At 42.4% G+C, this 15,243-nt stretch overlaps 1 protein-coding gene and 1 pseudogene across 6 annotated transcripts in view; both read left to right on the plus strand.

The window, feature by feature from the left end:
• Trappc9 (trafficking protein particle complex 9) overlaps positions 1-15,243 on the plus strand; it is an 847,990-nt gene that overhangs the window by 267,849 nt on the left and 564,898 nt on the right. The window lies entirely within an intron of this gene.
• Positions 5,309-6,692, plus strand: LOC101563696 (annotated as a pseudogene). Its single transcript, XR_192699.2, has one exon. The product of XR_192699.2 is annotated as a 26S proteasome regulatory subunit 4 pseudogene (transcript).

Genomic DNA, 15,243 nt, shown 5'->3' on the forward strand with positions numbered 1-15,243 from the left:
GTTTTCCTAATATGTGAGTTCACAGCTATGAATTTCCCTCTCAGAGCTGCTTTCATCGCATCCCATGAATTCCATAAGTTGTGCTTGAATTTTCATTGAATTTTAGATATTGTTGAATTTCTTGTTTAATTTCATCTGTATCCCATGATTGCTGTAGAGTATTGTTTAATTTCCATGTATTTAGGAGGTTTTTCTGGTTTCTTTTGTCATTTATGCAGTTTCATTGCACTGTGGTCAGATAATATACATGGGATAATTTGTGTTTTCTTGCATATACCTAAGCATGATCTATGGATTAGTATGTGATCTATTTTAGCAAATGACTCATGTGCAGCTGAAAAAAATTTATATTCCACTGTGCTTGGGTACAGCACTGTGTATATGTCTACCAAGTCCATTTGTTCCAAGTTCTGATTCAGTTCTGCTACTTCTTTGCTAGTTTCTTGTCTAGTTGATCTATCTTTTTGGGATAAGGGGGTGTTAAGGTCCCTGTTAAGATTGTTGTATTAGATATTAGATTTTTCATGTCTATTAAGGTTTGTCTTACATAGTTGGGTGCTCCTTTGTTTGGTGGATACATATTTATGAGTGTTACCTCTTGAATTTTTCCCCTAGTCAGTATATCATGGCCTTTTTCATTTCGCTTGGTTGTTCTTGGTTTGAAGTTGAGACTGTTGGAGAACAATATTACTACCCCTGCTTTTTTCTGAAGTGCTGGGGCATATAGTATTGTTTTCCATCCTTTGACTTTCAGCCTATGAGTTCCTTTATGAGTTACGTGTGTTTCTTGTATACAGCACATTGTTGGATTTTGTTTCCTCATCCACTGTGCCAGTCTATTTCTCTTAATTGGTGAATTGAGTCCTTTTACATTGATGGTTAGAATTGAGATGTGTTGACTTAGGATTGACATGTTATTTACCTGTTATTTTTTAACTATTTTTTCTCCTGTGCTTAATTGTTTGTCCTATTTAGTGGGTTCATTCTGTTCTCATTGCTGGAGTTCTCATCATTTTGGTCCCAGTCTAGAACATCTTTCAGTAGTCTGTGTAGGGTTGGCCTTGCCATGAAGAAATTTTTTAGTTGTTCTTTGTCATGAAAGTATTTCACTTCTTCATCAAAATTGAAAGAGAATTTTGCAGGGTATAATAGTCTGGGCTGGAATTTGTTTTCATAGCAGACTCGAAATACTCAGCCCCATGCTGTTCTTGCCTTCATGGTTTGTGAAGAGAAGTCCCCTGTAATTCTGATGGGTTTTCCTTTAAATGTGATCTACTTCTTTTCTCTAGTGGCTTTCAGTATCATATTCTTGTGTTGGATTTTTGGGATTTTGACTATTATATGTCTCGTATACTTCGGTTACCTGAATGTCAGATTGTTTCCTCATATTTGGGAAGTATTCTTCTATTACTTCTGCCCATATTCTTTTTATATCATTTGTATTGACGACTTATTTCTCATTGATGTCTATTAGTCTCACATTGTTTATGTTTATGTCATCTTGCAAGTGTTGAATTATTTTTTCCTGCATCCTAATTGTTTTTAAGAGCTCTTTTCTTACCTTTTCCAGTAGCCTCACCAGCGTCTTCAAGATCTGAAACTGTCTTCACTTTCATTCAAATGGTTTTGCAGGCTTTTGATTGAGATTTTATGTTCCTCTATATCTCTTTGACTCTGCTTCTTGTGATCTATTTCTTTCCTGTATTGCTCATTCAAGGATTCCATCATTTAAAAAAAAATCTCTTGTATCAATGTCTTTTTTAGAAGCAATTATTAATTCTTTTACTACGGAGTTTTTTTACAGATTGGGTTTCTTCCACATGTTTCTGTATTTAATTCTTTACTTCAGGTGCTATGAATTCAGAGATTTCTGTTTTCATTTCAGATACTAATTCTACTTTGAGTTCCTTTAAACCTTTGTGCAGTTTCTTATTTACTTCTGACGATAGTAATTCATATATTTCAGCTAAGCTAATGTCTATTGCTCTTGTTCTGTGTGGGCATTCCATTTCTTCCATATGTTTCTGCATTTGATTGTTTAGTTCAGATGCTATGAATTCAAAGTTTTCTTTTTTTTTGTTCTAGAAATTAATTCTGCGCTGAGTTCCTCTATATCTTTCTGCTGTTGTTTATTTAATTCCGACACTATTGATTCATATATTTCAGCTGAGCTAGTGTCCTGTTCACTTGTTATAGGTGGGCTCAAGGACTGAGATTGCATTTTGCTCCTTGTCTTTATCATTTCATATAGCACTGACCTCTGACCTTTGGTGTAGAGCTTTGGTGCAGTTATATCCTTATCACCTAATGAAATTCAGGTACTGATATACCTGGTTCTAGTTCACACAGTTGTGCTTCACTTGGGTCTGGCTACTGTGCTGAGCTCCTTATTGTTGTTGCCCTTAGAGGTGGGCCTGCTGTACCCGCATGGTAAGATGGTCTTTTTCTGGATTAGGTGTATGGTTTTTGACCCTAGTCTCACTGCAGGGACTTAGCTGCAGGGTTTTACCCCACGCCTGTATGGCAGGTCTAGTCTAGGTCTGGAGGCATATGAGGCAGGGAGGGCAAGAGTGCGCAGAAGTTCTCCTAGCGGGCCTGTGCTTTGGTGGGTCTGCGGGAATCCCAAGAGCGTGGCAGAAGTTCTCACAGGATAGGCTGTGCTGGCTCTGGATAGGCAGGCCAGGTCTAGAGAATGCGGGGAAAGGTTTGTCTCATGAGGTCTGCCTGGGCTTGGAGTGGGGGGCACAGGAGGGCCTAGGGTTGTTTGGATGTGGAGTGGGCCCAAGGTGCGGTGGAAGTTCTCACTCATAGGCTGGGCTGTCCTTAGTCTGGCGGGCTGTGCTGGGTCTGGATGGTTGGAGGAGGTCTGGAGAATGCAGGGAAAGGCCTCTCTAATGTGGCAGGCTTGGGCTTGGACCGATGGATGGGTGCAGGACAGAGCAGAAGCTCTCCCACACACTCACAGGGCCTGGGTTTGGTCAGATATGGAGCGTGCCTAAGGTGCAGCAGAAGTTCTCACTCACAGGGCGGGCTGCTCTGGGTCTGGCGAACTGTGCTGGGTCTGAACAGGCGGTGGAGGTCTGGAGAACTTGGGAAAAGGCCTCTCTCACACGGGGGTTCTGGGCTTGGAGTGGTGGATGCAGAAGGGCTCTTTTAGGCTATTTTTACAGGGTGAAACCATGCAGGCTGATATTTATATCTTTGATCCATTTTGATTTTACTTTAGTGCATGGTGATAGACCTGGCTCTAGTTTCAGTCTTTGACATTTTAGAAAGCCAGTTTTCCAAACATCATTTTATTAAAGAGGGTTTCTCCCAGTGGATGTGTTAGGTTCCTTTGTCAAAGATAAGGTGGGTGGCTGAATTGTTTGTACATATTTCAGTCTGTTCCATTGATCCTCAGGTCTGATTTTTTTTCTATAATTTTATTGATAAATAGCAATGAGACAGTTTCAAACCAAATCGGTAGGACAGTTTCAATAATTAACACACTGTATACATTCTTCTTAGTGGTTAATTGCTGTACAAGATGCGAACTTGAGATCCTATTTACAAACACCATTAGAACAAATCATTCTATTCATTAACAGAATGTAACTATATATCTATCCTAACCACTTTGAATACACAGATCTAAATGGACATTCATCTGTATACCCTTTTTTTTGTTAATTTCCGCTATTTGAATATTATAGGTGTGTAAACTCAGCAAAATATTCTAAAAGAGTCCAGTAGCCCATAATAGCATTGGGTCTTCTGTTTAACTGGCAATGTCAGAAATTGTTGACCTGAATCCCCCATAGCTGAACATAACAGCATGGCTTTACTTCATTGGCCAAGCAATGACTGTGACTCATCCACATGGCTGACACTGACAAAGGTTGTACAATCTGAGGTATAGGATCTCAGGATAAATCCTGAGGGGATTTCACTGACCTTAGCAGACCCAAAAGCTACAACTCTTGTTGCATAAGTCCTGCTTTACCTTGGTCTTAACCATCCAGTAGAAAAGTATAAAAAAGAAATGTGGGTCTCTTTTGGTTCAAAATAAATTTTCATAATGTTTTCTCTAGTTCTATGATGTATGTTAAAGGTATTTTTTTTTTTTTGCACAATTTCATTGAGAAACGAATAACAATGAGACAGCTTCAAATCAAATCGGTAGGACTATTTCAACAATTAACACACTGCATATTTTCTTCCCTGTGGTCATCCATTCTACAAGATGCAGACATGATATACCATCTACAAACACCACTAGAATAAATTCCTCTATTCATTGAACCAAGACAATGCAGCTATATATCCATCCTAACCATTCTGAATACACAGATACAAAATGGTCATTCATTTGTATCCCCCCTTTCCATTTAGTTCCGTCATCCAAACATTACAGGTGAGCGAATTCAGCAAAATACTCCAAAATAGTCAAGTGGTCCATAATAGTATTGGGTCTTCCACTTGACTGGCAATCCCAGAAGTTGTTGACCTTGAGTCCCCCACAGCTCAACATAATAACATGGCTTTACTTCTTATACTTCATTTTTATACCTTTCTGCTAGATGGTTAAGACCAAGAGAAAGTAAGACCTATGTAACAAGAATTGCATTTTTTGTATCTGATAATGTCAGTCAAATTTTCTCAGGATTTATCCTAAGACCTATACCTCAGTTTGTGGATACTTCGTCAGTGTCAGCCATGTGGATGAATCACGGCCATTGATTGGCCAATTTGCTTTCTGTGAAAGCCTGAGAAAATATTTTCTCTCCATGAGACTCTCCCTAGGCATACTCTACATCATTGATCACCTTTCTCCCTGGCCCCATAGTCTCCTTAATGAGAAAATTTGGGACATGCTAAAGGTATTTTGATTAGGATTTCCTCAAAACTGTATAACAGTTTTGGGGAGTAGAGCCATTTTTACTGTGTTGGTTCTTCTTACTCAAGAGCAAGGGATATATTTTCATTTTCTGATATTCTTTTCAATCTCCAGTTTTAGAGTAGTATATTTTTTAATGTAAAGGTCTTTTACTTCTTTTGTTTGATTGATTTTTAGGTATTTTAATTTTGGATGTGATTATGGAAGATGTTTCCCTAATTTCTATCTCAGTGAGTTTTTTTATTTTTGTACAGAAACACTATTGATTTTTGAGTTGATGTGTTCAGCTACATGCCTGAGTTTGGCTATTAAATCTAGGAGTCTTCTGTTAGAATTTTTGAGGCCTTCTCTATAGAATATTATGTCATCTAGAAATAATTTAGGGGGAAGTGCACTTCCGGTAGCGGTGCCTAGAGCGGCCGAGGCAAGATGGGTCAAAGTCTGAGTGGTGGCCATGGTCCTGGAGGTGGTAAGAAGGATAAGGATAAGAACAATAAATGTGAACCTCCTGTACCAACTAGAGTGGGGAAAAAGAAAACAAAAGGACCAGATGCTGCCAGCAAACTGCCACTGGTGACACCTCACACTCAGTGCTGATTAAAACTACTCAAGTTGGAGAGAATTATAGACTATCTTCTCATGGAGGAAGAATTTATTAGAAATCAGGAACAAATGAAACCATTAGAAAAAAAGCAAGAGGAGGAAAGGTCAAAGGTAGATGATCTGAGGGGGACCCCAATGTCAGTAGGAACCTTTGAAGAGATCATTGATGACAATCATGCCATCGTGTCTACATCTGTGGGCTCAGAACACTATGTCAGCATCCTTTCATTTGTGGACAAGGATCTGCTGGAACCCGGCTGCTCAGTCCTACTCAACCACAAAGTGCATGCTGTGATTGGGGTGCTGATGGATGACACAGATCCTCTGGTCACAGTGATGAAGGTGGAGAAGCCCCCCCAGGAAACCTATGCTGACATTGGTGGGTTGGACAACCAAATCCAGGAAATAAAGGAATCTGTGGAGCTTCCTTTCACCCATCCTGAATACTATGAACAGATGGGTATAAAGCCCCCTAAGGGGGTCATTCTCTATGGTCCACCTGGCACAGGTAAAACCTTGTTAGCCAAAGCAGTAGCAAACCAAACTTCAGCCACTTTCTTGAGAGTGGTTGGCTCTGAACTTATTCAGAAGTACCTGGGTGATGGGCCCAAACTTGTACGGGAATTATTTTGAGTTGCTGAAGAACATGCACCATCCATTGTGTTTATTGATGAAATCGATGCCATTGGGACCAAAAGATATGATTCAAACTCTGGAGGTGAGAGAGAAATTCAGCGAACTATGTTGGAACTGTTGAACCAGTTGGACGGATTTGACTCACGGGGAGACGTGAAAGTTATCATGGCCACAAACCGAATAGAAACTTTGGATCCAGCGCTGATTAGACCAGGGCGCATCGACAGGAAGATCGAGTTTCCCCTACCCGATGAAAAGACCAAGAAGCGCATCTTTCAGATTCACACCAGCAGGATGACACTGGCCAATGATGTAACCCTCAATGACCTGATCATTGCAAAGGATGATCTCTCTGGTGCTGATATCAAGGCAATCTGTACAGAAGCTGGTCTAATGGCGTTGAGAGAACGCAGAATGAAAGTAACAGGTGAAGACTTCAAGAAATCTAAAGAAAATGTTCTTTATAAGAAACAGGAAGGTACCCCTGAGGGGCTGTATCTCTAGTGAACCACAGCTGCCTTCAGGCAAGTGGTTGGGACTTTGCTCAACCCCTGGGAAGGATGAGATTTGGGAAGGTGCCTTGAGGGAGACAGTTGATTTTTATCGGTAGCATGGCATGTCTTTTCTAATATGACATATAGGGTGCCTACTGGACGGCCTTTGTCAGTGGTCACTGTGCTGCTTGCTCTCTGCTTCCCAATAAAATGTGCTCTTTCACAAAAAAAAAAAAAAAGAAATAATTTAGCTTCTTCCTTTCATATCTTCATTTTATTTCTTTCTCTTGTGTAATGAATCTAGCTAATGTTTCCAGAGCTATTGAATAGGTGTAATGATAGTGGACATCCTTGTCTTGTTGCTGATTTTTGAGCAAAAGTTTTCAGTTTTTGACCATTTAATATGATGTTGGTTGATGGTTTACTATAGGTGGCTTTTTATTTGAATTTTTTTTTTTTTGAGACAAAGTCTTTCTATGTAAAGTCTTTCCTTATATAGTCCAGGCTGGCATTGAACTTGCAGCAATCCTCATGCCTGAGCCCCTCCTTGCCCCCACCCCCATGCTAGGATTACAGATGTGTGCCACCATACCTAGCTGATGGGTTTTATCAGATTGAGATAAAGATAATCTATTCCAATTTTCTGCAGGTTTTTTTTTTTTTTTTTAAATCATGAATGGGTGTTGGACTTGCCAAATGGTTTTCTGTGTGTATTACATGATCATGTGATTTTTACTTTGGCTCTGTTGGTGTGGTGTATTACATTTATGGATTTGCATATGTTGAACCTTCCCTGCACCCCTGGGATGATCACTAATGTTGACTTTTACATTGTGTTTGCCAGCATCTTATGGCATCTATGTTCCCGAGGGAGGTTGGCCTATAGTTCTCTATTTTTGGTTGGGCTCTTATCTGGTTTGATATCAGGTTAATGCTTACTGCCAGGAGTGACTTTGAGAGTATTGTTTCCTTTTCCATTTCATTAGGGAATTTGAGGAGTAATGGCATTATATCTTTTCTAAGTTTCAAATTTCTCATAGAATTCAGCATTGAATCCATCAAGATCTTTTTTTTTTTGACATGAATATTTTTTAAGCAACTGAAGTTACTTTGTAAATTCATTTTGATATTCTGTTTTCATGTAACTTTTACCCATATGTTATAATTATATAGAAATCTAAAAGTCTTGGCATGTAGTTAAAGGTGCTACATTGTATACTGTTCAGTGCCCACATAATGCCAGGTCTGGTTAGTCATCCATCAAATGGGGATGGCAGCTGATAGCAGTGTGTGCTGTCTGCAGCCTGGCACAGTGTTAGATCCCTGTAGAAACCATCTTATCCTCACACAGCCTTGGGGTAGAAATTTCCAGATTGTGCAGTAGGGCTGAGGAGATGGGGACTCCCAGAGTAGGAGGAATAGCTAGTACTTGTTCTAAGCTTCTGTTTCTGAACCTTTTAGAGACTGAGTGCCTAAACCGTAACCCAAAACCCCCTTACTTATCACAAAGTGCCAACATTGCAGCTAAACCTGAATACTGAGGTTTTATCTTAGAAAAGTCAACTGCTATCCCCTGTGTGGCTGCGGGCGTGACTTGGCTCATGTGCCAACAGAGTGCTCTTTGTGCCCTCTGCAGTGTGTGTTCTGTAGGTTCACTACCACTGTTGTAAGCGCTTGACTTTATTCACATAGTACTTGTGCACTGGAGCCCATGTTGTGGGTGAGTAACCCGGGATGCATAGGATTTTGGCTCCAGTGTATAGCCTAAGAACATTTGTGTGGAGCACATGACTAGCAGCACAGCACCCCATCTCTCCAGGTCAAAGGCAAGGCATAGCCATGCTTGGTGCCCCTGTAGGATGCACACTGGGTATGGAGGAACCCAGGAGAATGATTTTGAGGGCTAGGGTGGTGCAGGAAAGAGCTCTTAAGCAGAACTGGGGCTATGAGCAGAAATTCCTGATGTGAGAAGGTGGCCAGGCATTGCTGGTGGAGGGAGCCAGGTGTGCAAATGGTTCCTGGGCAGAGTAGAGGCTGAAGGGGGTAGCTGTGAGTGGAAGTAGGTAGATGGATGTGCGTTCGCATGATGGGAAATGCCTCGAGCTTCACTTGTTTCAGGAGAGCATGTGATGGAGAACCTGTTTCGTGGTGCCTTTACCTCAGAAATGGGGATGGGGTCTTTGTGGTGAAAGGCTTTCACAGTGCTTCAAGGTTTTCACTGCTACTTGAAGTTCATAGGAAGGTGGCCAGTGCTAGCTTAGCAGAAAGATGGGCCGTTTGAGGAAGTCAGTGTGCAGACTTTTCCTTGAGAAATTGGTCCCACTTGGTTTTCTACTTTGGTTCTCTTTAGCCTGACATCTCTTACCCCTTTCAATTCTGAATTGGTTTATTGGGTTAAAATAGAAAGACAGAGTGGAGTTTGTTCAGCCTTTCATGGAACGTGAACCCCTGGGTCATTCAGAGGGTCTTGCATTATCTGTGCATAGCCTGGGAGGAAGGCCGCATCTCCAATCCCACAGATGAGTCCTGACCGAGCACCCACAGAGTATATCCAGTGGGAAGTTTGACTTTTAGGACTATAGTATAAATTAGAGGGGCTGGAAAGATAGCTCAGCTGTCTAAGTGCCTGCCTTACAAGTGCAAGGACCTGGGTTTGATCCCCGGTGCCACATACCATGCTGGCCCAGAATCCCAGGTGCCTCAAGCTGGCCACTGAAACCAGGTGTGGAGGAACATGCCTGTGATCCCAGTGCTGGGGAGACTGAGACAGTGAGACCTTGTACCAAGTGAAAAAAAAGTTAGAAATAGTAAAACTTGTAAAATTTAATCAGTGTTTTTTAGATTAGGATAGTTCCATAGCCTTAAAGAATAAAATAAATACCAGAAAACACACATCATCATGTTATAGATTGCTATGTAGGAAGAAGATAGGACCTGTGTGTGTGTTCATGTGTGTGTGTGTGTGACATTTGCACATACAGGGGTGCACAGGGGTACCAAGAGTAAGTGCAGAGTCCACTCCTCAGGCTTGTCCTTGCTCTTGCTGACCTGCTGACCTATCACCCTTGAGTCTTGTCATTTTTCTCAGAAGCTTCTCCTTGCATTGTGTATGAGCATGTGTCTGTGTGTGCCATCAGGTACTTAGGACTGCCTTATCCTTCCAGGATGCCTCTCTTTCTCAGCTGTGTCATGTATGTGTTAACTTCTGCCTTCCTCATTTCTGTCTTTCACCTGTGCACCCTGGAGGAATAATCCCTCACCTGCTGGCCAGCACTTGTCCTCCTATGTAGCTGGAGCAAATACTCCATAAACACTCACCATAGAAGGAAAGAGCATGAAGGGTCCAGGGAGGGGTACAGAGGAGACCACTGTACCCTTGCAGAGTGCAGGCATTTGCCCTGGGGACACGTGAGACTCTTTTCTAGCCTATGATGGTGGGAAAACCTTTACCTAACATTACAGGGTGCTAGGTCTCTGAGGTGATGAATCCCTCAGCTGATAGGTAAAGCTCACAGGAAACAGCCATTAAGAGTAGGTGGGGGGAAGGCATTCTCAGCAGTAGGAATCTGACAGAACAGGTATGGGTCTAGGAAGCCTGGAAATGCCCAGAGTCCACTGGCTGAGCTCTCTGAGGTGGCACGCAGTCAGTCCTGGGTAGGGCTTGGAAGTTCCTCCTGCTCTGTGCTGTGCTGTGTGCCTCCCCTACAGTGGTCCCTTTGTGTTAGTTATTGGTTCATTGTGAGAGCCCTCTTGGCAGACTGGTGGCTCTGACAGGGTGTCAGGATGCCTGTGGAAGCAAGGTGGAGCGGTTAGCATAGGGAAGAAGGGGTATAGGTGGGGCTGCAGAGGCTGGTGAGTGCCTGAGGAGAGGGCAGAGTTCACATCCTAGCTCTGGGAAGTCCTGGTTGTCTTCCTGAGCCTAGTTTGTTGGTCTATGCCATTTGCCTGCTGTGCATGTAGAGTAGGAAGGAACTGAAGGAAAGGTGATTTAGGCACCGTGCAGTGGGGCTGACACTCAGGGCCTCCTCTCTTCCAGAATCCTGCACAGAGCTGGTGCTCAGACCCTCAGAGTTTGGTGCAGCTGTCCCTTAACAGCAGTAGGTGGCCTGAAAGGCTGTGAGTCCCCATCACTGGTGGTGTTTTTGCCAAAATTGACTGATGGCTATAACATCAACTGCTTCTGTAAATGTTTCACTGTCCTACGTGGTCTTTATGCTTTTCCACTAAGGTGCTACTCTTTTCCCATGTTACCGTTGTAAGAAGGAAAAGATGAGACTGAGTGCCAGTAACACACCCTCCAGGGCAAGCTAGGAAGGGGATAGAGCTGGTCTTTTTGCAGGAGAACATGATCACAGAAACTTTGTCTTTTTAAAAAAAATCATTTATTTATTTGTTTATTTGGTACAGGATCTTGCTATACAGCTCAGATTTGTAGTGATCCTCCTGTCTCAGCCTCCCCAGCACTAGAAAACAGGCTTACACCACCATGCCCGGTTTTGGTGGTTGGCACAGTGCTCCTGGGAACCTGGAGCTGGCATGGCATGCAGTACCAGGGATTGAACCTGGGTCCTCGTGCTTTCCAGGCTGGTGCTTAGCCTGGAGAGCTATCTCCCCAGCCTGAAACTTTTTCTTTTAGTAGCAGGTAGACCAAAAGCTTTGAGAGCCTTTCCCTGGTCAGCTTCTTGAACACATGCATGGCTATATGAGGAGAAGCCTGGAGTGGGTGCCCTGGGCACAAAGGACGACACTTTCAATGGGCACAACACTGGCTGTAATAGGACGGGTAGGCAGGTGTCTCCAGGGAGCAGAGGGAAGGGCACCTTGCAGAGATGAGCTCAGCATCCTTCGAGGTGGGCCGGTGCTGCTTGATTTCAGTATCCTTTCTGTTTCCTCACCTGTAAGATGACTTGGACATCTTTTCTAGTTTAAGGAAGTCTATGTTCCTTCTGTGATGGCAAGCTTACCTTGCAAAGGAGCACCTGTGTGTCCTTCCTCAACAGTACAGAACCTCGTGGCCTGTGCTGAAGCAGGTTTCCAGGCGGATAGCTTGTTTTATTTATTTATTTGTTTGTTTGTTTATTTAGATGGAACCGGGAATTGAACTCAGGCCCTTGCACTTGACAGGGAAGTGCTTATTCCACTGAGCCATCTCCCCGGCCCCTATTTTTTCTTTTTTTTAAACGTGACATATGTGTATGTATGTAGGTATTTAATTTTTGGGTTACATATTTTATTAGTACATAATTTTTGGGTTACATATTTTATATGTATGTTTGCAGCACACATTTTACAGTCGTCTTGGAGAGTGGGTACATGTACACAATACAGCTGTTTCATTTTTTCCCTTTCCTATTCCCTCCCCCTCCCTCCTCCTGTAATTTTCCTTTCCCTTTTTCATTCTTGTTGATACCATTAAACTTAGCTTATGTTTATGTATACACTGTTTACATTCATTGAGGTTACGAGTATCCTGTGCATGGCCTATCTTTGTTGTACTTATTTCCCTGTCCCCTCCCCCTCATTCTTTGCCCTTGCCCCTTGGCTCCCTACCCTATTTGCAAGAAATCATCCAAGAATCAGTATTTTGTCTACATTGGTGCTTCTCCTCAAGACTTTGCTAAAGAACTTAGTTTTTTTTTTTTTTGAGGTACTGGGGATTGAACTCAAGACCTGGTATTTGCAGGTAGGTGCTTAAGCCACTGAGCTATCTCTCAGGCCCAAGAATTTAGTTTTTATCCCATAATTTTGGTGGCTAATTTTGGGTGTGATGCTCTTTCTCCTATGATGGATTATTATTTTTGGCTCATGCCTTCTACTCTACTGCTACTTGGCTAATACTTCTTTTTAATTTTTGGTTTCTGTCCACACAAGTATGTCTTTTGACATCCACATCTTCTCAAAACCATCCCAACCTACTGTAATTAATCCTTTGCTGTCATTGAAACCTTGCTTTCCAGGAACCAGCTCTCTTAATAATCCAGCCATTTCCCCAGTTGTCTGTCTTTTGCTTTTAATTAATTATGTTTTTATTAGTCCTAGTTTGTAGTACACAATGGTTGCACTTATGGGGGAGTCGGTCCATGTCTGCATGTGTGTAATATCTTTTTTTTTTATTCTTTTTTTTTGTATTTTTAGGGAAGAGTCTACAGGGTGTTTAGGGTCTCAGTACTATATCCTACTCATAGTGCTCTGCCTATTTACAGCCTCCCAAGAGCTGGGATTACAGGTGCATGCAATGGCACCCAGTCTCAATTGCTGTCTCAACGTGCCCTGGGGTGGGGCCAGCACAGCAGGTCCAGGGATCGAACCCCTGGCTCCTATGTGTGCTTCTAGGAGCTTTAATCCACTGAGCTATTTGGCTGGCCCTTTTTCTGTAACATCTTCTTCTTTTTTTTTTTTTTTACTTTAAAAAAATTTTTATTGAGAAACAAATAGCAATGAGACAGTTTCAAAACTGATTAGTAGGACAGTTTCAATAATACATTGCATATTGTTGTCTTCATAGTGGTTATTCATAGTACAGGATGTAGACATATATCCTGGTATATACAGATACAAAATGGTTCTTCATTTGTACTCCCTTTTTTGGTTTAGTTTTGTTAGAGATGGGTATTTCATTGCTATTTAAATATTGTAGGTGCATGAATTCAGCAAAAATAATCCAATATAGTCTAGTAGTCCATAACAGTAGATTACCCATACGACTGGCAATGTTAGAAGTTGCTGACTTGAGCCTTTCACAGCTCAGCATATTAATATGGCTTTACTTTTTATACCTCGTTATTATACTTTTCTGTTGGATGGTTAAGACCAAGATAAAGCAAGATCTGTATAACAAGAAATGTAACTTTTGTAACATCTTAATTCTGCGGGCCAAGGTGACAGCTCAGTAGATTAAACACGCCCTGTTCTAGCCCAGGTCCGGTGAGTGTGTGGGAGAGCTTGCTGCTACCCTGTGCCGGCGGGACCGACTCCTGGTACCAGCCCAGGCCCAGCATGGGTGAGACCTTCTTCCACCCCCTTGGGATTCCCCACACCACTTTGCAGCACCTCCCCCACTCCACCCACCCAGTAGGAATGTCTGTCTCGTTCCGGGAACCCCCAGACCTAGTCCTAGCCCAGGTCCAGTGAGTGTGTGGGAGAGCTTCCAGCTAGCCTGTGCTGGCGGGACCGACTCCTGGTCCCAGCCCAGGTGTAGCGTGGGTGAGACCGTCTTCCACCTCCTTGGGATGCGCCCCACCACTCCGCAGCACTTCCCCCAGCCCTCCCGCAGAGTAGGAATTTCTGCCACGTTCCCAGAACAAACAGACCCAGTCCTAGCCAAGACCCAGTGAGTGTGTGGGAGAGCTGCCTCTCCCTCCTATTCCACCTTGTCCCCTCCATGCTCAGCTCAGGCCTAGCATACAGGCCTGGGTTGTAACCCTGAAGCTGCAATCCCCACAGAGAGGGTAGAGGATAGAACCACCCAGCTAGTCCAGGAGCAGAACATCTTGCCGCAGGGGCACAACAGGTTCACCCTCAAGGGCAGCAGCAGGAAGGAGCTGAGCACAAGAAGGCAGACTGAAGCCAGGCACAGCTGGATAAATCCAGACTTTGTAGATCTGCATCTGAACTTCAGTACGTGCTAAGGTTATAACTACAATGAATATCTACCACAAAGGTCAGAAGACAGTGCTACGCAAAATGATGAAAAGGAACAAAATGTAGCCTCAGAACCCAAGTCCACCCACAAAAAAGTGCAGAGGACACTAACACAGAACAAATTGGGAATCACACAGCTGAAAGCAATGAATCAACAGCTTCTGAAATAAAAAACCAGCTGCAGAAAGGTATAGAGGAACTCAGATTGGAAATAAAAAAAGAAATCCCTGAATTAATAACATGTGCAGTAAAGAATCAAATGCAGAAACATATGGAGGAAAACCCAGTGCCCACCTAGAACAAGTGCGGAGGCCACTAGCTCGGCTCAAATGCATGAATTAATAGCGTCGATAGTAAATAAGCAACAGCAGAAAGATATAGAGGAAATCAGAGTGCAGCTCTTTTCTGAAATAAAAAAAGAATTCTCAGAACTCATAGCATCTGAAGTAAAGAAGCAACTACAGAAACATAGGGAGGAAAGCCAAGCAGAAAAAAAACACTGCAGTAAAAGAATTTATAAATGCTTCTAAAGAAGGCATTGATAAAAAAATACAGGAGATTAGAAAAATGACGGATTCCTTGAATGAGCAATACAGGAAAGAAGTAGATTGCATGAAGCAGAGTCAAAGAGATATAGAAGAAATTAAAACCTCAATCACAAGCTTGCAAAACTGTTTAAGTGAAAATGAAGACAGAGTTTCAGATCTTGAAGATGCTGGTGCAGCTGGTGAAAAGGAAAAAAAGGATCTCTTAAAAACAACTTGATGCAGGAAAAAATAATCCATCACCTGCAAGATGATGCAAAGATGAACAATGTGAGACTAATAGGCATCAATGAAAAAGAAGGAGTCAATACAAATGACCTTTAAAAAATATGGGCAGAAGTAATAGCAGAAAACTTCCCCAATATGAGGAAACAATCTGACATTCAGGTAACTGAAGCATACAGAACGCCAAGTAACCTCAATCCAATGAAAAACACACCGAAAC

This window comes from Octodon degus, unplaced genomic scaffold (genome assembly GCF_000260255.1).
Source record: "Octodon degus isolate 3935 unplaced genomic scaffold, OctDeg1.0 scaffold00104, whole genome shotgun sequence".
In the NCBI taxonomy this organism is placed as follows: Eukaryota; Metazoa; Chordata; class Mammalia; order Rodentia; family Octodontidae; genus Octodon; species Octodon degus.